The sequence below is a fragment of the Halichoerus grypus genome, chromosome 3, assembly GCF_964656455.1.
Source record: "Halichoerus grypus chromosome 3, mHalGry1.hap1.1, whole genome shotgun sequence".
Lineage (NCBI taxonomy): Eukaryota > Metazoa > Chordata > Mammalia > Carnivora > Phocidae > Halichoerus > Halichoerus grypus.
This window is the reverse complement of record NC_135714.1, coordinates 193,058,518-193,086,018: the sequence shown is the minus strand read 5'-3', so window position 1 is coordinate 193,086,018 and position 27,501 is coordinate 193,058,518. Positions and strand designations below refer to the sequence as shown.

At 39.8% G+C, this 27,501-nt stretch overlaps 1 protein-coding gene across 1 annotated transcript in view; it reads left to right on the top strand.

Annotated features, from left to right (window-relative positions):
* Positions 1 to 8,876: 8,876 nt before the first annotated feature.
* PRIMPOL (primase and DNA directed polymerase) overlaps positions 8,877 to 27,501 on the top strand; it is a 124,704-nt gene continuing 106,079 nt past the window's right edge. The window contains exons 1-2 of the mRNA XM_078069838.1: positions 8,877 to 8,994; positions 19,507 to 19,599. The gene's annotated coding sequence lies outside the window, so the exon portion shown is untranslated. The remainder of the gene's footprint in view (positions 8,995 to 19,506; positions 19,600 to 27,501) is intronic.

Sequence of the window (27,501 nt, the reverse complement as noted above, 5' to 3'; positions counted from 1 at the left end):
GGCTTTGAGAAATCAGCGATACTATAAAATGAAACAATATTAGAATTATTGGGGTCCCAGAGGAAGAAGAAAGAAAGAGAGGGGGACAGAATGTATATTTGAGCAAATCATAGCTGAGAACTTCCCTAATCTGGGAAAGGAAACAGGCAATCAAGTCCAGGAGGTAGAGAGAACCCCCCTCAAAATCAATAAAAAATAGATCAATACACCAACATATAATAGTGAAGCTTGCAAATTTCAGAGATAAAGAGAAAGTCCTGAATGCAGCTTGAGACAAGAACTCCTTAACCAACAGGGGTAGGAACATTAGACTGGCAGCAGACCTATCCACAGAGACCTGGCAGGCCGGAAAGGGCTGACATGATATATTCAGGGTACTAAATGAGAAAAACATGCAGCCAAGGATACTTTATCCATCAAGGCTGTTATTCAAAATGGAAAGAGAGATAAAGAGCTTCCAGGACAAAGAGAAACTAAAAGAGTTTGTGATCACTAAACCAGCCCTGCAAGAAGTAGTAAAGGGGATCCTGTAAGCAAAGAGAGAGCCCATAAGTAACATAGACAAAAAAGAAACAGAGACAATCTACAGAAACAGGGACTTTACAGATAATACAATGGCACTAAATTAATATCTTTCAATAGTTACTCTGAATGTAAATGGGCTAAATGCCCCAATCAAAACACACAGGATATCAGATTGGATAAAAAAGCAAGACCCATCCATGTGCTGTCTATAAGAGACTCATTTTAGACCTAAAGACACCTCCAGATTGAAAGTGAGGGGGTGGAAAATGATTTATCATGCCAATGGATATCAAAAGAAAGCTGGAGTAGCAATCCTCAAATCAGACAAAGTAGATTTTAAACCAAAGACTGTAGTAAGGGATGAAGAAGGACACTATATCATACTTAAAGGGTCTATCCAACAAGAAGATCTAACAATTATAAATATTTATGCTCCTAACTTGGGAGCAGCCAATTATATAAATCAATTAATAACAAAATTAAAGAAACACATTGATAACAATACAATAGTAGTAGGGGACTTCAACACCCCATTTACAGCAATGGACAGATCATCTAAGCAGAAGATCAGTAAGGAAACAAGGGTGTTGAATGATACACTGGACCAGATGGACTTCACAGATAGATTCAGAGCATTCAATCCTAAAGCAACAGAATACACATTCTTCTTGAATACACATGGAACATTCTCCAGAATAGATCACATACTGGGTCACAAATAAGGTCTCAACTAGTACCAAAAGATTGGAATTATTCCCTGCATATTTTCATACCACAAAGCTTTGAAACTTGAATGCAATCACAAGAGGAAATTTGGAAGGAACTCAAACACTTGGAGGTTAAAGAGCATCCTACTAAAGAATGAATGGGTCAACCAGGAAATTTAAAAAGAATTTCAAAAATTCATGAAAAAAATGAAAACGAAAACACAACTGTTCAAAACCTTTGGGATACAGCAAAGGTGGTCCTAGGAGGGACGTACATAGCAATACAAGCCTTTCTCAACAAATTAGAAAAGTCTCAAATACACAAGATAACCTTACACCTAAAGGAGCTGGAGAAAGAATGGCAAATAAAGCCTGAACCAAGCAGGAGAAGAGAAATAATAAAGAGTAGAGCATAAATCAATGAAATAGAAACCAAAAGACAGTAGAACAGAACATGAAATTAGAAGCTGGTTCTTAGAAAGAATTAATAAGATCGATAAACCCCTAGCCAGATTTATCAAAAAGAAAAGAGAAAAAACACCAAATTAATAAAATCATGAATGAAAGAGGAGAGATCATGACCAACACCAAGGAAATACAATTTTAAGAACATATTATGAGCAACTATATGCCAACAAATTAGACAATCTGGAAGAAAGGGATGCATTCCTAGAAACTTATAAACTACCAAAACTGAACCAGGAAGAAATAGAAAACCTGAACAGACCATAACCAGCAAGGAAATTGACGCAGTAATCAGAAATCTCCCAACAAACAAGAGTCCAGGGCCAGATGGCTTCCCAGGGGAATTCTACCAAACATTTAAAGGAGAATTAATAACTATTCTTCTGAAGCTGTTTCAAAAAATAGAAATGGAAAGAAAACTTACAAACTCGTTCTATGAGGCCAGCAATACCTTGGTCCCAAAACCAAACAAAGACCCCACCAAAAAGGAGAATTACAGTTCAATACCCATGATGAACACAGACGCCAAAATTCTCACCAAGATACTAGCCAGTAGGATCCAACAGTACATTAAAAGGATTATTCACCACGACCAAGTGGGATTTATTCCTGGACTGCAAGGGTGGTTCAACATTTGCAAATCAAACAATGTGATACATCACATTGATAAAAGAAAGAACAAGAACCACATGATCCTCTCAATAGATGCAGAAAAAGCATTTGACAAAATATAGCATTCTTTCTTGACTAAAATTCTCCACAGTGTAAGGATAGAGGGAACATACCTCAATATCATAAAAGCCATATACGGAAAGCCCACAGTGAATGTCATTCTCAATGGGGAAAAACTGAGAGCTTTTCCCCTAAGGTCAGGAACATGACAGTGATGCCCACTCTCACCACTGTTATTCAACGTAGTACTAGAGGTCCTAGCCTCAGCAATCGGAAAACAAAAAGAAATAAAGGGCATCCAAATTGGCAAAGAAGAAGTCAAATTCTCACTCTTCGCTGATGACATGATACTTTATGTGGAAAACCCAAAAGACTCCACCCCAAAGTTGCTAGAACTCATACAGGAAATCAGCAGTGTGGCAGGATATAAAATCAATGCACAGAAATCAGTTGCATTTCGATACACTAACAATGAGACAAAAGAAAGAGAAATTAAGGAATCGATCCCATTTACAATTGCACCAAAAACTATAAGATACCTAGGAATAAACCTAACCAAAGAAGTAAAGTATCTGTACTCTGAAAGCTAAAGGACACTTATGAACAAAATTGAGGAAGACACAAAGAAATTGAAAAACAGGCGTGCCTGGGGGGCTCAGTCAGTTAAGCATCTGCCTTCAGCTCAGGTCATGATCCCGGGGTCCTGGGATCAAGCCCCATGTCAGGCTCCCTGCTTGGCAGGGAGTTTGCTTCTCCCTCTGCCTCTCCCCCTGGCTTGTACTCTCTCTCTCACTCTCTCTCTCTCTCACTCTCAAAAAAAAAAAAAAGAAAGAAAGAAAGAAATGGAAAAACATTCCATGCTTATGGATTGGAAGAATAAATATTGTTAAAATGTCTATGCTACCCAGAACAATCTACAAATTCAAAGCAATCCCTATCAAAATACGATCAACATTTTTCACAGAGCTGGGACAAATAATCCTAAAATTTGTATGGAAGCAGAAAAGACCCTGAATAGCCAGAGGAATGTTGAAAAAGAAAACCAAAGCTGGTGGCATCACAATTCTGGACTTCAAGCTCTATTACAAAGCTGTCATCATCAGGACAGCATGGTACTGGCACAAAAACAGACACATAGATCAATGGAACAGAATGGAGAACCCAGAAACGGACCCTCAACTCTATGGTCAACTAATCTTCGACAAAGCAGGAAAGAATATCCAATGGAAAAAGGACAGTCTCTTCAATAAATGGTGCTGTGAAAATTGGACAGCCACATGCAGAAGAATGAAACTGGACCATTTTCTTAAACCATACACAAAGATAAACTAAAAATCAATGAAAGACCTCAATGTGAGACAGGAATCCATCAAAATCCTAGAGGAGAACACAGGCAGCAACCTCTGGGACCTTCACCACAGCAACTTCTTGCTAGACACATCTCCAAAGGCAATGGAAACAAAAGCAAAAATGAACTATTGGGACTTCATCAAGATAAAAAGCCTCTGCACAGCAAAGGAAACAGTCAATAAAACTAAAAGGCAACCTATGGAATGGGAGAAGATATTTGCAAATGACATATCAGATAAAGGGCTAGTATCCAAAATCTATAAAGAACTTATCAAACTCAACACCCAAAAAAACAAATAATCCAGTCAAGAAATCAGCAGAAGACATGAAGAGACATTTCTCCAAAGAAGACATACAAATGGCCAACAGACACATGAAAAAATGCTCAACATCATTTGGTGTCAGGGAAATATAAATAAAAACCACAATGAGATACCACATCACACCAGTCAGAATGGCTAAAATTAACAAGACAGGAAACAACAAATGCTGCCAAGGATGCTAAGAGGAACTCTCTTACACTGTTGGTAGGAATGTAAGCTGGTGTAGCCACTCTGGAAAACAGTGTGGAGGTTCCTCAAGAAGTTAAAAATAGAGCTACCCTATGACCCAGCAATTGCACTACTAGGTATTTACCCCAAAGATACAAATGTAGTGATCCAAGCGGGCACCTGAACCCCAATGTTTATAGCAGCAATGTCCGCAATAGCCAAACTGTGGAAAGAGCCAAGATGTCCATCGACAGAGGAATGGATAAAGAAGATGTGGTTCATATATACAATGGAATATCACTCAGCCATCAGAAAGGGTGAATACTTACCGTTTACATTGATGTGGATGGAACCGGAGGGTATTATGCTGAACGAAATAAGTCAATCAGAGAAAGACAATTGTCATATGGTTTCACTCATACGTAGAATATAAGAAACAGTGTAGAGGATCATAGGGGAAGACAGGGAAAATTGAATGGAAAAAAAATCAGAGGAGAAAAACCATTAGAGGGGTGCCCGGTGGCTCAGTCGTTAAGCATCTGCCTTCGGCTCAGGTCATGATCCCAGGGTCCTGGGATCGAGCCCCGCATCGGGCTCCCTGCTCTGCGGGAGGCCTGTTTCTCCCTCTCTCACTCCCCCTGCTTGTGTTCCCTCTCTCGCTGTGTCTCTGTCAAATAAATAAAATCTTAAAAAAAAAAAAAAGAAAAACCATTAGAGACTCTTAACTATAGGAAACAAACTGAGGGTTGCTGGAGGGGAGGTGGGTGGGGGGATGGGGTAATTGGGTGATGGGCATTAAGGAAGACACGTGATTTGATGAGCACTGTGTGTTATACCAACTGATGAATTATTGAATACTACATCTGAAACTAATGATGTACTCTATGTTGGCTAACTGAATCTAAATTAAACAAACAAACAAAACCTTTGTCAGTGCTAAGGGGTAGATGACCTAATATAAGACCCTTAGTTAGCAGGTCACTTTAATATGATTTTGGATAGGGGCGCCTGGGTGGCTCAGTCGTTAAGCGTCTGCCTTCAGCTCAGGTCATGATCCCAGGGTCCTGGGATTGAGCCCTGCATCGTGCTCCCTGCTCGATGGGAAACCTGCTTCTCCCTCTCCCTCTGCTGCTCCCCCTGCTTGTGTTCCCTCTCTCGTTGTCTCTCTCTATATATCAAATAAATAAATAAAATCTTAAAAAATAACAAAACTTATTTAAAAAATACGATTTTGGATAGGCAAAGGTAAAGTTTAAAGCTGAGATGGGTATGCAAGGCTAAACTGCTCTGTATGACAAGAATAAAAATATAATTTCCTTGGAGAGTCTGAAGGAAAAGAGGCCCAAGTTATAAAAACTGGGGCTCCACATAAGTAGGAAAGATAAGAGGAACCATGCTACATGGGAGGAGACAAGAGCTGGAGATTAAGATATCTGGTAAGAACCTGGCAAGAGAAAGCACAGAGTCCCTCCCCGGAGGCTGAGAGAGAAAGAGAGAGAGAGCAAGTTCGGTGAGAACAAGAACTCAGAGCCGGGGTATCCCTGGAAAGTGATAGGAATCTTGGGAGCTCGACCCCAATTTTACTCAAAAGTGACCACGACTGTCAAATCTAAGGAATGAAAGGAGCAATGTATAAATACAACCTTCATTATCGTCCTTTCCACCTTTTAAGAAACTTATGGAAATAAATAATCAAGGTGTCCTCTTTGAAAAAAAACAAACAGAATTTGATGTGAATGGTGCCCCGTGGGGTTGTGCAGTGAAAGGTGGGAGACAGTGCAGCAATTTCTATAACAGAGGTAAGCTTCCAACTCTGCTAAATGCTTCCATTATCAGAGACACTGCAGATGTGGACATCCCACCACTAACACAAAACAAAGTCAAAGGCTGGAGTCTTACTCAATTTTATCCTAGGCTATTCCTATTAGGAAAGGCTTTATTAAGATATTCCATTGTTTTGGATAGGACATCAATTAGTCTTAATTTGACACTGAATCACATTGACATTCAATTATCCTTAATTAAAAAATAATGAACTTGAAAGTGCTGTTTTAATTCTTTGTTGTGAACATGTCTACAATAAAATACACAGGAGAGCAAAGAGTAACTCTATTTAAATCAGTGTGTTCTTCTCCACTTGGGAAACAGAGCACAGAACAGTGATCCTTTTATGACCACACCTAGCATTGAGATAGGAAGTCATCTTGTAATATTGAAGTAAGGTCGACGTGACCACTGTGACCCACCAAAGTCCAGCCATCCTGAATTGGAGGACAGTCAAAAAATGCTCCTGCAAGTTCTACAGTCCTATCTACATGAAGAAATAAATGGCCTTTGGGTAAAAACAAGAATTGCCCAAAGCATCTATCGTTCTGAAACACAGCTTTCTCTCCCATTTATCTTATAACAACAGAGCAAAGCAGAAATCAAGCAGCAAAAACATAGCTCAAATGCTGCAGCCAACTGTCTATTTTTTTTTTTCCACATTCTGCCCACACCTTAAATAAACATGAAACATTATAACTAGCTGTAGTCAGATACTACAGGAAACAGCAAGGCCAAAAGAAAAACCTCAAACATCCGGCCTTCATCTTTCTTCTACATGAAATCTACTTTGTTTCATGACTATAAATGTTGCCTTACAAAAAGGTAAAATCAGACATGATGTCATAGAATGGCCAGGTCCACACTATCTTTCTCAAAATTAGTATTTTTCTGAAAAGCACACAACTCACAGGTCAGAAAAAAATTATGTTTTATCAGAGGTGACCAAAACTAAAAATTCTGTTTGTATCACTATGCCAGGAACAAGATATGGACAGCGTTCAATATGAGTGTCCATTCCTTTGGATATTTACTTAAATGCCTGTTAGCTCTATGTGGTAATAATTATAGTGGAGCTGGGTCAGGGTTATTTATAATCTAACATCTCCTTTGTTGTCCAGAGCAACAACCTCAGGAGAAAACAAAAGAATCCTAGTGAGCAGAACATCAGCAGCAAAGAGTGCACATTTTCTCTCATGTATCAGTAGGAAGCAAATGAATGGGGTCTCTGACCTAGAACCAACTAGCTCTGCACTTAAAATGGTAGCTTGGGGCGGGGGGCACCTGCGTGGCTCAGTCAGTTAAACTTCTGCCTTTGGCTCAGGTCATGATCTCAGGGCCCTGGGATCGAGCCCAGCATTGGGCTCCTTGCTCAGTGGGGAGTCTGCTTCTTCCTCTCCCCCTGCTCATCCTCTCCCCCTGCTCATGCTCTCTCTCTCAAATAAGTAAAATCTTTAAAAAAATAAAATAAAATGGCAGCTTGGGGCAAATCGAAAGGTTTGCTGTCAATCTGTTTTCTGGGCTGCATCTGCTGAGAGATTTTCATTCTGTTTTTGCATCTGAATAAAAAGACCTTGGCTTGCGGAGCCCAAACTTGTGTACTAATATCAATTCCGACTTTTGCATCCTAATCTCACACGTCTTTGATCTTTTCAATTCCAATAATTTTACTTTTAGTCTACTTCAATTATTCTTTTTTTTAAAGATTTTATTTATTTATTTATTTATTTGAGAGAGAGGGAGAGCTAGCATGAGAAAGAGGGAGCACCAGCAGAGGGAGAAGGAGAGGGAGAAGCACGCTCCCTGCTGATCAGGGAGCCCGATGCAGGACCCCGGGATCATGACCTGAGCTGAAGGCAGTCGCTTAACCCATTGAGCCACCCAGGCGCCCCTACTTCAATGATTCTTATTAATGTCCCCACTTTGATACTGAATAATAATCAGAATGACAACAGCCACCTCTCAACAAATGCTCATTACATGCCAGGCCCTAGGCTGAACCTATTTTATACATCAGCTCTTTGTAATTGGAACAACCCTGTGTATTAAATATTATTATTCTCGGTTTATAGATGAAGAAACGGAGGCTCGGAGAGATTAGAGAACCTGTCCAAAGCTACAAAGCTGTGAGTGTGTGTGTGTGTGGGGGGGGGTGCAGGGAATGTTCACCCAAGTCTTCCTAAGCTGCTTCTTCACTACTTCTACCTCCAACGTATCAAACTAAAATTCCTCCCTTCTTTCCTACAATCTACCCTTCTACCTGGCTCCTACTGAGACTGTTCAGGAATACCTCAGGATGAAGTAGTCATCCCTCATTCCACAAATATTTTCCTGGGCGTTCATCTTAATACTTCATCCAGGCATTCATATGTATTGAGAGCCTACTGCGTGCTGGGTACTGTTCTAGGTGCCGAGGAGACATCAGTGAACAACACAGACAAAAACCCCAGCCTGGTGGAGCTTACATTCCAGAAGGGGCCGAAAGACAATAAACAAGAGCAAGCCGCGAACCACCTGTGCTGCTCCCGCCTGAAGTGAGGTGCAAAGAACCATCTCCCGGTTCAGAAAAGCAAAGTCTGGACACACCATAAAAAATCGGGCAGCTGTATCTCTGCTGTAGACCTGCTGCCTTTTTGTGACAGGATAAAATAAGCTACTCCCAAAGCTCTCCAGGCGGCCCACAAGCCCCTCCCACCTTAAACTTCCCAGACTGGCCGAGCCACGGTTACCCAGGAAACGCCCGGGCCGGAAGTAGGGCTGCGGGGGCAGCATCATGATGCATCCTGGGAGTTGTGGTCCGCGCTCAGAAGGCGCAGGCGCAGGGGTAGAGGCCGGGGGCGGGGGAGGATACCCAGAAGCAGAGCCCCATGGGGATTGTAGTTTTTCATGAATTACATACATTAAGGGCGTCAGAAAATCAGACGGTGCCGTTGGAAGACTTCTCATTTCAGACGGTAAAGGTACGCTGCATGAATGCCTGTGGGACAGGGAGACTTGGTTTGGGAACGGTGTGGGTCGTCCTCCGTTCAGCTGTAGATCTGAGATGGATTGGTAGCCCCCAAGTGGAGAGAATGGGCGAAGGACAAGCCCCATAATCTATTTGCAAACGGGAATATGGAACGATGAGAAAATATAGTGGAATCAAGGAGAGGAAGACGCCCCAAAGACTCAGAGAAAGAACAGGCCTCGTTATTCATTTCATGAATCAGAAGAACATTTTTCAGAAATTTTGGCCTCTTCAAAAAGGATACAAAAATTATGTATATGACATGCAGGCTAATTAAAGTATGGCACAGTCTGGAAGAACATACAGCAAAAAGTTAAGATTATTTTTCTTTAAGATTACCTTTTTTTTTAACACTTTTATGTGTTTTCTGAGTTGTTTGCAAGGGCTAAGTATTCCTTTCTGGTAAAAGATACTTCAAGTATGAAAAAAAAGTATACAGAGCAATTTTTTAAACATCCTAGTATCCTTCCTTCCTCCTTCCCTTCTCTCCTCCCTCTTTCCTTCATTCTAAGAGAAAAAAAACTACAGGAAAAAAGAATTTACGAATAGAGATGCCCTTTATGTAGCTCTTTCTCCTCTGCAGAGAAATACACACACATGTACACACACACTCAGACACACATACACACACATACCTTCTGCAAAGTATGTATGTGTCTGTGTGTGTATATACATATAAATGTGTATTATATGTTTTTCAGATTATGGTGTCATACTGTATGTATCATTCTGTAACTGGCTTTTCTCACTACTCTGCATCCTGTTTTTGAGATTTATCAAGCACAATACGTGTAGTTCTAAATAATTCATTTTAACTTCTATATACCATTGCATTATATGATAATGACACATTTAATTATCTAATCTGGTAAGGAATATTTACTCCGTTTTAAATATTTGCTCCTACAAACCGTCTTGTTATGCACATTCTTAAACAGGTGCGTGAATTTCTCTAAGGCATTTACCTGTGATCGAAGTTGCCAGGTCTTGGGAGTACACCTATTTTCAGCTTCACGTGATGCTGCCAAATTGCTTTATAAAGTAGCTGAACCTCTTTTCACTCTATCAAAATTGATTGTGAATTCCCTGTGACTCACATTCTTGCCATCTTGTTAGCTTCATTGACTTAAAATAGTATCTATTATTTTAACTTACATTTACTTTGTCAGAATTTTTAAATTTTGAAAATGGAACTTTTTTTTCTCCTTTTCTACAAGAAACATGTATATTTATATAGTAGAATAATTTATTTTAGATTTAGATTGCATTTCGATAATGGTGTCTTTTTCTCTGTATTCTGTTTTATGTTCTATTTTACATTACTTGGATATTTTAATTATTTTTAATTTTATTATGCTACTTTTCGCTGTCTTTATGTATGTCAAGGACTAAGCAACACTTCCTTGCTAATGTAGAGAACACTATATTTCTAGTGAGTTCTGCCTAAGGCTGCCTGAAGTTTTTAGCTATTATGAAAACAAACAGTATTGTGTATTATGTACTCTGTACTCAGAGTATGTGTACATATTGAACCTGTAGGCCACAGAAAGCCCTCAACCTTTTTCTCCTGAAAGGCTTCTCACCAGAAACTAGCTTTTCCTACTTCTGTCTACTTTCAGCATTTCTGATGATTTGGCCTAGATCTTTTGGCTTTGCCCATTTCCATCTAAATCATTTCATTCTTTCTCTTATTTTTTTTTTCAGGCTTTGACTCCATATCTTGCTGTCATCCATAAAACATTTTTAGGAATCAGGTGTATTGAGATAAAATTGGCACATAGTACAATTCACCCTTTTTAGTGTACAGTTCCAGAAGTTTTGACAAGCATATGTAGTGATGTATCCACCACCAAAATCAAGATAGAGAACAGATCCATCCTGCCCAGAATATTCCCTCATGCTCCTTTGTAAACAACTGCTCCAACCTGATGCCCTGACAACCACTTATCATTTTCTGTTCCTATGGTTTTGCTTTTCTGAGACCGTGATTGTGTTAGTCTGCTCTGGTTGCTATAACAAATTATTATGGACTGGGTGGTTTCAGCAACAGACATTTATTTCTCATAGTTCTGGAGGCTGGGAAGTCCAGAATCAAGATGCCAGCAAATTTTGTTCCTGGTGAGAGCCTGCTTCCTGGCCTGCAGATGTCCACCTTCTTACTGTGTCCTCACATGGAGGAGAGAGTTCTGGTCTCTGTTCCTCTTCTTGTAAAGACACTAATCCCATATTGGGGGGGGGGGGCCCACCTTTATGACCTCATTTAAACCTGATTTCCTCTCAAAGGCCCCACTTGCAAATGCCATTGCATTTGGGGTTAGGCCTTCAACATATAAATCTGAGGGTGGGAGACACACACATTCAGTTCACAGCAGTGATAAAAGTTAAATCATATATTATGTAGCCTTTTGAGACTCAGTAAAATGCATTTAAGAGTCATCCATGTTGTTGTGTGTATCAGTAGATTTTTTTTATTGCCAAGTAGTATACCAATACATAGGTGTATGGCAATTTGTTCATGGATTCATCAGCTGAAGGAGATTTGTGGTGTTTCCAGTTTGGGGCAAATAAACACAAAACTGCTATCACCATTTGCATACAGGTTTTAGGGTGAAACTTCACTTTCATTTCTTTTAGGTAAATACAAAGGAGTGGGTTTGGTATGCCATATTTAAAAGTATTTAACTTTATAAGAAATTACCAAACGGTTTCCAAGGTGTCTGTACCATTTTGTATTCCCACCATTGCGTCTGACAGCACCTGGCGGTGTCCTTTTCCCCCCCACTCTAAATGTGTATACATTCCTCATTATCACTTTAATTTGCATTGCCCCAATGACTAAAGATGATAAGCATTTTTTCATGTGTTTATTTGCCATTCATAACCTTTTTTTAAAAGATTTTATTTACTTTTTTTTTTTTGAGAGGGGGAGAGAGAGCACACAAGCGGGGACAGGGGGGCTGGTGAGGAGGGGGAAAGAATCTCAAGCAGACTCTGCGCTGAGCGCAGAGCCTGATGCACAGCCAATCTCAGGACCCCAAGACCATGACCTGAGCCCAAACCGAGAGTCAGATGCTCAACTGACCAAGCCACGCAGGTGCCCCATAACTCTTCTTTAATGAAGTGTCTGTTCAAATGTTTTGCTCAGGGGCACCTGAATGGCTCAGTTGGTTAAACGTCTGCCTTTGGCTCCCGTCATGATCCCAGCGTCCTGGGATCAAGCCTGGCATCGGGCTCCCTGCTCAGTGGGGAGTCTGTTTCCCCCTCTGCCTCTGTGTGCACACTTGCATGCTCTCTCTCTCTTTCTCTCTCTCTCTCTCAAACAAACGAATAAATCTTTAAAAAATAAATTTTTAAAATGTCTTGCCCATTTTCATGGATATATATATCATGGACTTATTTGGCTTCTTATTATTGAGTTTTGATTTTTTTTAAAGATTTTATTTATTTATTCATGAGAGACAGAGAGGCAGAGGGAGAAGCAGGCTCCCTGCTGAGTGGGGAGCCCGAGGCGGGACTCGATCCCAGGATCTCGGGATCATGACCTGAGCCGAAGGCAGACGCTTAACCATCTGAGCCACCCAGGCGCCCAAGTTTTGAGAGTTCTTTTATAAATTCATTGCAAATCCTTTATCGGATATATGTTTTGCAAATATTCTTACAGCCTTTATATCTCTTTTTATTTTCTTTAGAGTGTCTTTCAAAATGCAGAACTTTAAAATTTTGATAAAGTTCTATTTTTTAAATTTCTATTTTATGGACCAATCTGTTAGTGTCATCTCTAAGAAATCTAATTGAGGTTATAAGGCTTTTCTCACATTTCTTCTGAAAGTTTTAGAGTTTTAGGTTTTACATGGAGGTCTGTGATCAATTTTGAGGATTATTTTTGTGTGTGGTATGAAGTATGGATCAAGGGTTTTGTTTTTGTTTTTTGGATATTGATATCCGAATGTTCCAGCACCATTTGTTAAAAAGTCTATGCTTTCTCCATTGAATTGCCTTTGTTGAAAATCCGCTGCCCATTTATGTATGGTCTATTCATGGACTCTGTTTTGTTCCATTGATGCATTTGTCGATCTTTATGCCAATGCCACACTGTCGTGATTCATGAAGCTTTACAATAAATCTTGAAATCAGACAGTGTTAAGTTCTCCAATGTTCTCTTCCTTTTCAAATTTGCTTTAACCATTCTTGTTCTTACACTTTCCATAAAAATTTTAGAAAACGTTGATTTCTACAAAAAAAAATTTGCTGGGATTTTGACTGGGATTGTGTTGAATCTATAGATAAGTTTAAAAGAATTGACTCTTAACAATATTGAGTCTTCAAATTAATAAAAAAGAAATTCTGCCTATGGACAATAGTTTTGACCCATGCCTTTCTAGTCCCAGCCTGCGACCTTCCATCTTGACTGTCATCCCCATGGGGTTGGCACTTGCTTAGCCAGCCCTCACAATTGCATAAACCAATTCTTTGTAATCCCCCTCTCTCTTCCCTCTTCTTTTCCCTCTTTATCCCTTTCCCTCTCCTTGAAATTATATATCTCACCATTTATTTAGGTTTTCTTTGCTTCCTTCATATGTTTTAATATTGTACTTTTCTTTTTTTTCTTTCTTTTTTTTTTTTTTTTAAAGATTTTATTTATTTATTCGACAGAGAGAGAGAGAGACAGCGAGAGAGGGAACACAAGCAGGGGGAGTGGGAGAGGGAGAAGCAGGCTTCCCGCTGAGCAGGGAGCCCGATGTGGGGCTCGATCCCAGGACCCTGGGATCATGACCCGAGCCGAAGGCAGATTCTTAACGACTGAGCCACCCAGGCGCCCCATATGTTTTATAGTTTCAGCATATGGATCTTGCACATATTTTGTTAGAATCATACTTAAATATCTCATGGTTTTGGTGATATTGTAAATGGTACTTTAAAAAACTTTAATATCCAATTGTTTGTTGCTAGTATATAAAAATATTATTGGTTTTTGTATGTTAACATTGCATCCTGTGACTTTGCTTAACTCATTTATTATTTCCCGTAGGTTTTTAAAGGTTTTTTGGATTTTTTTTACATGGACAACCATGTCACCTGCAAATAGAAACAATTTTATTTTTTATTTTCCAGCATATATGCTTTATTTTTCTTTTTTTTAAAAAAGATTTTATTTATTTGACAGAGAGAGACAGAAAGCACAAGCAGGGGGAGTAGGAGAGGGAGAAGCAGGCCCCTCACTGAGCAGGGAGCCTGATACAGGGCTGGATCCCAGGACCCTGAGTTGCTTAATGGACTGAACCACCCAGGCACCCCTGTGCTTTATTTTTCTTGCCTTTTTGCAATAGCTAAGGCCCTCAGTATATTGTTCAATAGAAGTGATGAGAGTAGACATTCTTGATTTGTTCCTGTGATACTAGGGGAAAGCATTCAGTCTTTCACCATCAAATATGATGTTAGCTAAGGATTTTTTATAGATGCCTTTATCAGCTTGATGATCTTATAGTCTATTCATTGTCTTCTAAGAATTTTTATCATAAATGAGTGAATTTTGTCAAATGATGTTTTGCATCTATTGAAACGATCATGTGGTTTTTCTTCTTCAGTTCCTTGTTACGGTGAATCACATTGCTTGATTTTCAGATGTCAAACTAGCCTTACATTCCCAGGATAAACACTATTTGGTCATGATATATTATTCCTTTTATTAATTGCTGAATTTTACTTGCTAATATTCTGTATAGTATTATTGTGTTTGTGTTCATGAGGGATATTGGTCTGTAGGTTTCTTTTTCTGTAAAGCCTTGTTCTAGTTTTGGCGTCAGGGCAGTGTTATTCTTATAAAATGAATTAGGACATCTTCTCTCCTCTTCTACCGTCTTGAAGAAACTTGGTGTAGAATTAGCATTATTTTCCACCAGTGAAGCCATCTCTGATGGTTAATTTTATGTGTCCAATTTGACTAGGCCATGGTAACCAGATATTTGGTCAAAGATTATTCTAGATGTTTCTGCAAAGCTATTTTTCAGATGAGATTAACATTTAAATCAGAAAACTTTGAATAAAGCAGACCCATAATGTGGATGGGCCTCATCTAATAAGTTGAAGGCCTTACTAGAAAAAAGACCAACCACCCTGAAAAAAGAGGAAATTCTGGCAGCAGACTACCTGGGTCTCTAGCCCTGGCCTATCCCGCAGATAGCGGGGCTAGCCAGCCTCCAAATGTACATTATTATAAATTGTTTATTAATTGTTTGCAAAAATAAGATAACCAATCACAACAGGCATCCCAAAAAACAAAAGCTGTTCTCAGTTTTATAACTTTTGGAAAACAAAGAAGAAAAGAAAACGTATTTGGTGTCACCATTTATACCTTCAGAGAAAAATATCAATCATGCATTTCATAAGCTGATACAGTTTCTTACAAAAACATGTGTCATGTCTCCAGACAATCCTCTCAAGTTTGGAGGTTAAAAATTACAGTGCAGATGTAAACATCTTAATAAATTTTGACAAGAAGGTCTCTATTTCTTGACATTAAACAGAAGGATATCACAAGAGAGAAGCCTTACTACTTAAATGAAACATAGTAAAATGAGTCTTATTGGGACTGTGCTTTAACCTAATTAATAAGCTCCTGCCAAGGGAGGAGTGGCTTCTGGTACGATGACCACCTGGGAATTTGAACCTACAATCAAAGAACATACAGATGGAGCTAAAGGATAAGGTTGTTATTCAGAGAAATTGGATACAACCTAGGAAATTCAGAAAAGACAAATTTGGATTTTTTTGAAATTTAGATAAACAAATATAGAGTCCCATGTAGAGCCTCTGGCTTGTGATTTTTATTTCTTCAATTATTTAATAGTTAATCATTAGTAGTGTTGATGTTATCTTTATCATTTCAATTAGTTCCATTATTACATGGGCTAAGAAAATAATACGACATGGTAAATAACTACTGAATATGCAAAATAATAATAGTTAACTCTCACTTGTCTGTATCAAAGGAGGGAAAGGCTTGGTGCAAATCAGAGAACTATTAATCCCTCCAGCTGGGCAGAGGCTGTGGTCATGTTTCTAGTGGCCTAGATGAGCTTTTAGAAGAATAGAATATCCCATATGGGTTAGAATGTGGAGAAATGGACTACACTGTTGGTGGGAGGGTGTATTGGTATTGTTTTCATGGAAAGTTGGCATGTTATTAAAATTTTAAATATTCTTCAACTCAGAAATTTTGCTTCTTGTTATCTATCCTGAAGAAATACTTGTACATGTTCATCACCCAGTTACCCCATCCCCCTCATCAACCTTCAGTGTATTTCCTATGATTAAGAGTCTGTTATGGGCATTAAGGAGGGCATGTGATGATATAATGAGCACTGGGTATTATATAAGACTGATGAATCACTGACCTCTACCTCTGAAACCAATAATACACTATACGTTAATTAATTGAATTTTAATTTTAAAAATGTGTTACATAAGAAAAAAAACCACTTGTATATGTGCACAAAGAGGTATGTACAAGGATTTTCCTTGCTTCTTGGTTATAATCATGAACGACTGAAAACAACCTAAAAATCAGCATTAGGTGAATAAATTATGGCATGTCTATAGAGTAAAAATATATTGCAGCAATCAAAGGGAACAAGTGAAATCTGACATAAAAGAAATCCTTAAGGACAGACAATGTAGAGGGGAGGGGAGAAGTAAGCTGTGGGATAAAGTACATAGTGTGCCATGGTTTATGTCTGTGAAAAAAACTATATTACGTATATGAACAAGAAATGTATGCATAAAAATGCATTTTAAAATGGAAGAATCCACTTCTTCCAGAGGATTGGGATTGCGGGTGACACTTAACCTTATAATGTGATTTTTATAACTGGAATGCCATCTTCAGGTATTATTACTCATACATCTTTAAAATTTATCAAATAAAAAGCATGTGGAAGAGAAGGCAAAGCATTCAAACAGGTTAGGCACAAAAAGAGAAATATGAATAACAAAAAAAAGTTCCAAAAATATTTTGAAAATATATCAAGAATTAATGATAGCTCTTTTTGGATGATGAAGCTATGAATGATTTATTTTTAACTTCTCTTTCTACTTTTCTGTATTTTTCAATTTTTTTATAATGGGAATACATATAAGAAATTTTTAAAGGGATAAGAAATGGCTGGTAAATCCCAACTAGCATGCTTGTACCTTTAATTCTTACTCTGCCAGAGAGGGTAATATAGTCTATTTGGAGTATGAGGACATTTCTGATGAAAACACCCATGGAAAAGTGAAATTTGAGGTGAGTGGCCCGCTCCTGATATCACGTGACAGACCAATACACTGATATGCTGGAAACCAACTCAAAAAAAAAAAAAAAAGCCCCGATTTGTAGCATTTTTTCTGATTTCCATGGTGTTATGGGTTGAATTGCGCCCCCCAAAAATATATGTTCAAGTCCTAACCCACAGTACCTCCAAATGCGAACTTATTTGGAAATAGGGTCATTCTAGATGCAATTAGTTAAGATTAAGTCATACTGGAGCCGGGTGTGCACTTAATCCAATATTACTGATGGCCTTATAAGAAGAGACACAAAGAGACACACAGGGAGAATGTCAGGGCCCACAAGTGGAGATTGGAGGGATGTACCTACAAGCCAAGGAATGCCAAGGATTGATGGCCACCACCAGAAGCTAGGAAGAGGCAAGGAAGATTCTACCCAGAATGTCAGAGGAAGCATAGGCCTGTTGGCACCTTGACTTCTGGCCTCCAGAACTATAAGAGAATACAGTACATGTATATCATTGATATTATCGTTATAATAGCAATTAGTTACATCATTACATTGGTTAAGAAAATAATGTTATATAATAACTAATATGTAACATAGTAATAGTTAACTCAATTATGGTACTTTGTGGTACTTTGCTAAGGCAACCCTAGGAAGCTAAGAGACAGGTATAAATACTTCTATCATGGCCATTTGATATGACTTCACCGAATGTAGAGTTTGGAAGGGGTGTGCACGGCTGGTTCTCATGAGCCAGTATAAGCCAGCTCCAACACACCCCTGAACAGCGGACTTAGGTTCATCGAAGCCATAGAGAGTTCTAAGTTGGTCAGAGAAGAATTTGACGTGGGTTTGACCAAGAACTTTCAGCGCATAAGTATCATCAATGGACATTGTCTTATGTCGTATGCACCTAACTTTTCTAAATCTCTATGTTGGTTTCAAGAAGCCCATTAACCTATTTCAGTTCTAGAGAAGCAAGTGCGATCATGAATGTGAAAGTACCTGCTAATCATTCAAGTATCAATGACGACATGAGGGAATGTAGGTCAAGTTATTGGGTTGAGATAATTCCTGTCTATTCTGACTGTTTCAGTTAGGAGTTTTAAAACCACTCAGCACTGATATATCCTGGATCAAGAGAGACAAACACCCCCACAGTGACACTGGACACATACAGGAGTGTCAGAACACTGGAATCTTCCTGCAGAACCTGTCCTCTTGCTCCCATCCCTCCAGTGAGGGCCTGCAGCTTTGGAGTCAGTCAGACCTGAGTTCAAATCCCGGCTCTCCTGCTTACAGCCTACTTGACTTGGGAGAAACTATTTAGCTTCTACAAGCTTCAGTTTCTTCATCTCTAAAACGGTGATAATAGTCTAACTTAATTCAAAGGTGATAATAGAACTTAATGCAAAGGTCAGTTATGAGGATTAACATATTTAATGCGACACCTGGCATATAATAATAATAAACAGTGAGTAAATAATGATTAAACTATGGCAGCAACTCCCTGATCAAGGAGTCCTTAATCCAGGAGGCCGAGGAGCCCAGTTCCCAGAGTCGAGGCGCAGAGGCTTACTGATCAGGTCTGACAGCAGCGTAGAGGGAGCGTGGTGCCATGTACCCCACATGCTTTGCCGTGGGGTGCTTTGAGCTAGGGGAACACCAGCCACCTCTCTGTTCGGTTTGAAGCCTGCCTCCTTCCCGGGATTTGGAGACCTGAATCCACCCATGGTTTAGTCACTCCTCGCCAAAGCAAATGGGCCACGCTGAGAGGAAGCAACAAATGCGAATGATCAAGACAGCATCCCTTTAAAAAGTCGGTGGAGCCCTCTGTCTTGACAGGCTCTGGAAGCCAGGAGGGAATGCCTGAAACCGTGGATAGTACTGAACCTTATATACACCATGGTTTTTTTTTTCCTATACACACATACCTGTTATAAATAAAGGTTTAAATTCTACATTAGGTAGAGTAGGAGATTATAACTAATAATAAAGCACAACTGTAATAAAAGCTATAGGAATATGATTTTTCTATGTCTCAAAATATCTTGTCGTACTATACTCGGCCTTCTGTTGGCCTCGTGAAACGATAAAACGCCCACACGAGGAGAGGCCGTGAGGCGAATGACGCATGCGCGCCGGACACGCAGCTCCGCTACCGTTGACGCTCTGACGCTCTGTCGGCAGGAGGAGCATCTGCTTCCGGAAGGCTTGACCGGGTCGGCAGGGACTTCCGCAGAGCCCGTTTGCTTCCGGAGGGAAGAGCCAGACTTCTCAAAGGTCAGTCTGTTCCACAAGTGGGACCCCAGGGCCTTCTGTATGTTCAGCAAAGAGAGCGCCCCAAAACATGACTCCCGTCTCCATTCTGGGTTGTGATGATGCCACTGCTTGTCACAATGTGGTCCTGAGACACAGATCATGGGGCTACCTGCCTGACACATTGTGAGGGAACCGACCCCAAAGCTGAGGTCCCCTTGATCACGAATTCCATAGTAAGATCCGTTTTCCGCCGGCGCTCCGTGAGGAAGGGTGCAGGTGCACCTCCTGGTCGGCTTCAGTGAGGGCAGGCATTGTCACCAAAGCGGCCTTAACGTCTTAGTGAATTTGACAGACAGGAAGATGACATTCGCTTAGTGACAGTATGTGTGACAATTAAATGAAACCCACATTCCGATAACTTAAGGTATTGCTGTCAGCTTTAAAACCGGGGAGATTTACAGAGCCTCCTTCTGAGATGGAGGTCGGGAGGAGGAGCTGCACGCTGCACCAGGTTTTCAGGGAAGTGTCCACTCCTTTGGAAGGAATACAAGGCCCCGCACGACCAAGATCCAGTACACACAGTTACTCTCCCATCTGTAATGTTTCATCTCCTGTTTCCTGTCCTCCTTCCTCTCGCCCTGTGGATTGCCAAGCCATCCAGAAGGCAGTCTAACCCTTCACCTCTCTCGTTGGTCCAGGCTGTTCCCACTCTGTGGCCTGCTCTCCCTCCCCCAGCCATCACCTGCTCACCCTCCGCATCAGACCTGGAGCCCTGCCCCTTCTGCCAGGTCTTCCCGACCCCCTCAGGAGGACCTTCTTCCCTACTTGCATTATACTTGGTCATTACCTCCATTGTAACATTTATCAATTTTTATTATAATCATTTTTATTTCTCCCCTCCAGGAGAGCTAAGCCTCTCAAACATAGAGGTGATTTTGAGTTTCTTTTTTTCTCTCCAGTGCTTGGAACATAAATGTTTAAATACTGTTTAATGAAAACCAACAATTTCTAAAGCGGTTGGCAGTTTACAAGTCTTTTTTCAAACGCATCGTTTCTACTGATTCTAGAAGTGACTCCGTTTTACCTGTTATTAGCAATTATCATCATCCCACTTATTTTGCAAATGAGGAAGCTACAGTTCACAGAGGGTAAGGAACTTGGCCTGAGCTACTCAGCTGGTAGATGGTCAAGCTGGGGCTTCAAGGCTTGGATCTATAGGCAAGAAAGCAGGGAGTCAGGGGAGCAGCATAAGCATGGAAGCCTCAACAGACTTCAAGTTCATCAGATCTTTTGACTTACAGCCCCGGCAAGAGAGCCAGGAAGCCGAGTGTTTCGGCTTCACCAGATTTCAGATTTTAACCATGCTGTACCTCAGTGTTCTCGTGTATAGAACAACAGGGTTATACTAAATAAGTACTTGTCACTCATCTTATACTTTGTGTCCACTCATCTTTCTAATCCAGAGATTCCCAAATTTCCCTGATTTCTGCTGCCCTGAGGCCAAACAAACACCTAAAAATTGCCTTTATTAAGTAGTTAGGTCTAAACAACTTAATAGCAGCAGCTTATGGGGTGTCCAGCTGTGTCCCTCCAAAACATAATGGCCCACGCTACCTCTGGAGTCACCCCAAGGTGCTTCAGCTCACAATTTGGGAATCACAGTTCTAATCAAAGAAGGGCTCTATTCTGGTAGAAATAAAAATTTTCCTTTTTAGAGAAAGATGTTTATATCATCATTATACCAGTTTTAAAGACCTGAACTATTGATCTATATGTTTATTTTTTTTATTTTATGAACATTTTAACGGTATTATTAAGGGTATATTTTAAAGCCTTCATTTTAAAACACAGACGATTTTGTTAATAATCTGAAACATTGAAAAATATTGCTGAGAATATAGTTTACTGGTATTGCTATAGAGACCAGAATAAATTCGAATATTTTCAGAAATATTGTAGTGCTAACACATAAAAATGAAAATCATTCTATTAGAAAGTAAATTATAGTAATACTATCGACAATCACTTTTATGGCTATCACTATACATTCACAAATAAAAATATCATCACCAGAAAACATAGCAATTAGTGAACCTTATTGTTGAGAAGGCTGCAGTTACATTTTACTGAATAGCGTCTCTGTTCCTGGGATAGCATTTAAAACAGCAACTAGAAGAACTGCTTTAAGTAAAGACGGTTTTTATTTTCAGGGGTGTCATCATATAAAAGTGATTCTCACATGCTAAACTGCTGGAAATAGCCGAAGTTTTGTGAAAGTTTTTCATTAAGTGTTTCATGTTGTCTGTCCTTTAAACCCAAACAGTTGCAAACTCTTCACAAGCTATTGTAATGCTAGTTCAGCTGATAAGTTAATAAAACTCCCTTTCTTTGAAATCGTAAGCCACAAAACATTTGTTGCAACGCTGATAAGAATAAATGGACATGGATGTGCCACCCAAAGGTTCTCCTATTCCAGGATCATCTGCAAAGAGGAAACATCCATTTCATGTGTTTCTTGCTTACCCAGGTCAGTAGGTACAAATACCCACATGTCCAACTGCACAGAGATTGAGCCTAGAGCAGCGGGAGGTGATGTACGAAAACACGGGAGCCAGAGGAAGTTGGGGGAGGGGCAGAGCATTAATTAATAGCTGGCAGGTGTGGTCTGCAGGATGCAGGAGGTAGCTGGTGGGCTAGAGGAAGAGAATTAGAAGAAAGGATGCTCATCCAAGGTAATGGTGATGAACCAGCCAAAAGGCCACAGATGGGTACTTGCAGTTGGAAGGATGATCAGAAGAAGCAGAAATAGCACACTTGGCACATAGGTATGGGGCCTGAGGAATTCATTTTACTTTTAAGTTTAATTTCATTTTAATTAATTTTTTAAAGATTTTAAGTTTTAAAAATCTTAGTTTTTTACTGTGGTAAAATACATATAACATGTACCATTTTAGCCATTCTTAAGTCTACAGTATAGAGGCGTTAAGTACATTCACATTGTTGTATAACCATCATCACCAACCACCTGCAGAACTTTTTCATCTTCCCAAACTGAAATTCTGAACCCTCAAATAACCTCCTATTACCCTCCCTACACAGCCCCTTGCCTCAGACACCATTCCACTTGCTGTCTCTGTGAATTTGGCTACTCTAGGTATCTCATAGGAGTGAATTATCCAGTATTTGTCCTTTTGTGTCTGGCTTCTTTCATTTGGCATAATGTCCAGGTTCATATATATTGTAGCATGTATCAAAATTTCTTTCCTTTTTAAGGCTAAATAATATTCTATTGTATGTATATACCACATTTTTTAAAAAAAATCCATTCATCTGTCAATGGACATTTCAGTGCTTCCACCTTTGAGCTATTAGGAATAATGCTACGATGAACATGGTTCTACAAATATCCACTTGATTCCTTGCTTTCAATTCCATTGTGTGTATACTCAGAAGTGAAATTCCTGGCTCATAATTCTGTCTTTCTCTCTTTCTCTCTTTCTTCCTTTCTTTCTTTCTTTCTTTCTCTCTCTCTCTCTTTCTTTTTCTTTCTTTCTTTCTTTCTTTTCTTTCTTTTCTTTCCTCTCCGTTCGTTCATTTGTTCATTTTTTGGAGGGACTGCCATATCATTTTCCACAGTGGCTATACCAGTTCACATCCCTACCAGCAGTGTAGGGATCCTCTCCAACACTTATATTCTGTTTGGTTTCTTTATAATAGCTATCTTAATGGGTGTGAAGTTGCATCTCATTATGGTTTCGATTAACATTTTCCTGGTAGCTAGTGATGTTAAGCATCTTTTCATGTGCTTCTTGGCCATTGGCATAACTTCTTTGGAGAAATGTCTACTCAATGCTTTGCCCATTTCTAATTGGTTGTTTGGTTGTTGTTGAGTTGTACAAGTTCTTTATATATTCTGGATATTAATCCCTAATCAGATAGATGATTTGCAAATAATTTCTCACATTCCATGAATTCTTTTTTCACTCTGTTGATAGTGTCCTTTGATGCACAGAAGTGTATTTTGTTTTGTTTTTGTTTTTGTTTTAAGTAGGCCCCACTTAAAATGGAGCATGGATCCCTTGCAGGGTTTCAATTCATGACCCTGAGATTGAGACCTGAGCCAAGATCAAGAGTCGGATGCTTAACTGACTGAGCCCCGATATACAGAAGTTTCTTGTTTTGGGGCACCTGGGTGGTTCAGTCGGTTAAGTGTCTGCCTTCGGCTCAGGTCATGATCCCAGGGTCCTGGGATCGAGCCCCACATCGGGCTCCCTGCTCAGCGGGGAGTCTGCTTCTCCCTCTGCCCCTCCCCCTGCTCATGCGAGCTCGCTCTTTCTCTCTCTCAAATAAATAAATCTTAAAAAAAAAAAAGAAGCTTCTTATTTTGATTTTTTCTTTTGCTGCCTGTGTTCTGGGTACCGCCTCATATGTACCACTGGACCAGGTCCTTTTCATTGCTAAGATTTAGTCAGAGGTAAATGCATTTTGAGGTGGAGAATAAGTATAATTTCAGGATTGGAATGGAAAACTCAGGTAATTATTAATGTTCCAGATGCGAACAGAGAGGGTTCGGCATGCCAACAGCTTACTAATCAGTCCTAGAAGTCTGTTCTAGAATTCCCAAAGGGCAGGAGTGGGGTTCAGTTACACAAAGGCCTCTTGGGACCAAATAGACAAGGTGTGAAGAAGAGATTGAGATAAAATGAAATAGGATAAGATAGAATAATAATATTAAGGAGGCTTTTGTCTGGAAGATTGAAAAAGGGGAAGCTTCACTTTGCTGAGGGATACAGGTGGTAAGCACACTCTGGTGGAAGACCCTTGCTTATTCTGACTTAGAGAGAAGGGTTTGACTTCTTCCTGAAATTGTGTATTAAAATGTGAACTTTAAGATGCTGTAGGCTCCTTTTAGACTCTAGGACACTTTGGCTTCTGGATCACTATTGCCCTATACAACCCACTCTCCTAAGACATTCAGACTTACATTCAAGTTCGTTTACCCTCTGCTGGTGGGGGCAAGTTGCTCTACGTGTGAAAGTTTAGGGCTAGAAGCTCACACCTTCCTACCAACTCCTCAGGAGATTTGACAGAAGTCTTGCCCTCCTGAGGGGCCCAGTTGAGAGCAAGGCCTCCTGTTTGGGCTGAATCAGCTGTCTTTCCTCCTGGGCATATTCTTTGCCTTCCTCAAGATGTTGGCTCTGGATAGACATTCAGTCAAAGACGTATTTCCCTTTAGGGTCTGGTTCCTTCACTGCTTATCTTCCAGTCATTTCTGTTAAGAGCAAACTACACCATCCCTGTGCTGCTTCTGGAGAATTGGAAGCTACTCCCAAGGGACATAGACTTTCTACTGCTTCGTAAACACTGAGCTTCACATGAATAGGATGTGGCAGGAAAGTCAATAGCGATTATCGCTTGCCTCTGAAGGTCTCTGGATGCTCTGAATCTCCCAGGGCTTTATTACTTTGCAGTCTCCTAGGCAGATGAGAAATATTTCCACTGAGGACAAGTTAACCAGCCTGATGTGACCTACTTGCTAGTTATGTTGCCAGCCTGATCGACAAGGGACTTTTGCTCAGACTACCCCTGCTCATTGGTAGAGCATAGACATGTGTCCACTCAAGAAAGCCTGGAACCAGGAGGGAGCTGACTTCACCAGCGCGGGATGCCACACTCTGTGTGATCATGAGGCAGCAGCAGTCCGGCCACATAGGCAAAAGTGGGGGCAGTGGGAAACCTTGGGCAGGGAGGACGTGGGACCCTTGATATGAAAGGTGTCCATGGTGGTATTTAAGGGATATCAGGGGAAATGTATGATGGGAATTTACTAAAATCAATCTGTTGTAGAGCATCTATGACTTGTAGATTTGTTTTTTTCTGGCAAAATTTCTGTGTAGCTAGTATGATTGTGACTGTGGGACTTGGTGCTTATTAGGGTGGGAAAATTTTTCCTATGCCTTACAAGGTTCTTCTGACTGGTCTAAGAATTTAAATTGACAGAGACAGATTAAGAGGAGAAAATCAAATTTGATTATGTATATATGAGGAATCCACATAAACATGAGATAGCCAAAGACAGGCAAAATGAGGTATATATGTCATTCTGGACTAAGGAGAAGGGGCTAGGGGTTTGAGGTTTCAGAGAGAAGGAGACAATTCACAGAAATAATGGAAAGAGCAAATGTTTAGTAAACAAATGCTTGTTAGGCTATCCAGAAAGAATGGGACATAGAGAGACCTTTGATCAAATAGGCCTTACTAGGTTCCTCCCTGTCTACCATACCTTGTTCATATTATACTGTAGTTATCTATGGTGGTACCTTCCTTCCTGGAGCCAGCTGGTCCTCTATCTAAATATTTTTAGACAAAATAGATAAATAAATAAAATAAAAATAAAAAAATGAAAGTTTTTAGCAGTTAGGGGGAAGGTCAAAGTTTCTTCCTGACCCTTCTGTTCTTAAAAATAATCAGCTTAAAATAATCCATCCACATGCCAAATAGACACATTTTGGGGTGGCAAATTTTGCTTCCCTACATGCTTCCCCAACCTAGTGACACCCAGGTTCCTGGTTGGAAGTTGTAGCCAAATTTCCGTCAGTTAGCCATGCACATCTTTTATAAAGTATTACCAGCAAAATCTCTGACCTCCTGTCTTCTCACGTCTCCCACGCCACAATACTGTGTCTCTTCTGCCTGGGTCTTTCTTGCAGTTTATCCGGGAGCTCTATGAAAACTCAATTCTGTCTGTTTTTACTTTATTTTTTTTAAAGATTTTATTTATTTATTTGAGAGAGAGAGAGTGAGAGAGAGAGTGAGGAGCAGAGGGAGAGGGAGAAGCAGATTCCCTGCTGAGCACAGAGCCCAACATGGGGCTCGATCCCATGACCCTGAGATCATGACCTGAGCTGAAGTCAAGAGCTGGGCACTCAACTGACTGAGCCACCCAGGCGCCCCTGTTTTTACTTTCATGAGAGTCAACCCCCTGGAGGGAACGCAATAAGGAAGCAACTATTAGAATTGTGGGATAGTATGAAGGTTAGCCTTGTGGTTACAACAAAAGGCAAACAACAAAAGATAAAAGAATAATAATATTACATGCAAGTGAGTCCACCAAGAACTTTGCTGCTTTTTACATATTTTTAGGAAAAAGAAAAAATAAGTATCGTGTTAGGAAACCTAATATATGTATTTTTTTCTCAAAGTCACACCATTAAAAGCTAATTAAGCACTTTGATTTTAGATATTTTTTGGAAGAATGTGGAGAATAAACAAGTAACACAGACACTGTTCTTAGAAGTAGTCTGTTGTCTTCCAGATCAGATGTACCTAATATACAATTACTTTTATATATGCCCCAGTCTTCAAGTCAAAATTTTGATGCAGCTAGAGTTTGAACACACGAATGTGGTTCCATGCTCTAGGCAGGTTTATGACTCACTCATCTTTGAGAATCTTATTTACGTATTCAAGTCAATTGGTTTCCTTGAAACATTGTTGCTGTCTAACAGTCAATAGTCCATCATCAAGTTTTTGGTTTTTTGATTTTGGGGGGTTTTTTGCTTCAAAAAATAGCGGAGGAAATGACATTAACATTTTAAGATCAGTTCTATTTGCTCATACATAAACATATATATTGTTTGATCAAAAGATGTATTATTCAAGTAAAAATTATAGAGATCTTTTTGAACATCTTCATCTTTTTTTTTCTTTTTTTAAAAAACTTTTTATTTAAATTCAATTTCATTTACATATACTGTACTATTAGTTTCAGGAGTAGAATTTAGTGATTCATCAGTTGCGTATAATACCCAGTGCTCATTCCATCACGTGCCCTCCTTAATGCCTATCACCCAGTTACCGCATCCCCCCACCCTCCACCCCTCCAGCAACCCTCAGTTTGTTCCCTGTAGTTAAGAGTCTCTT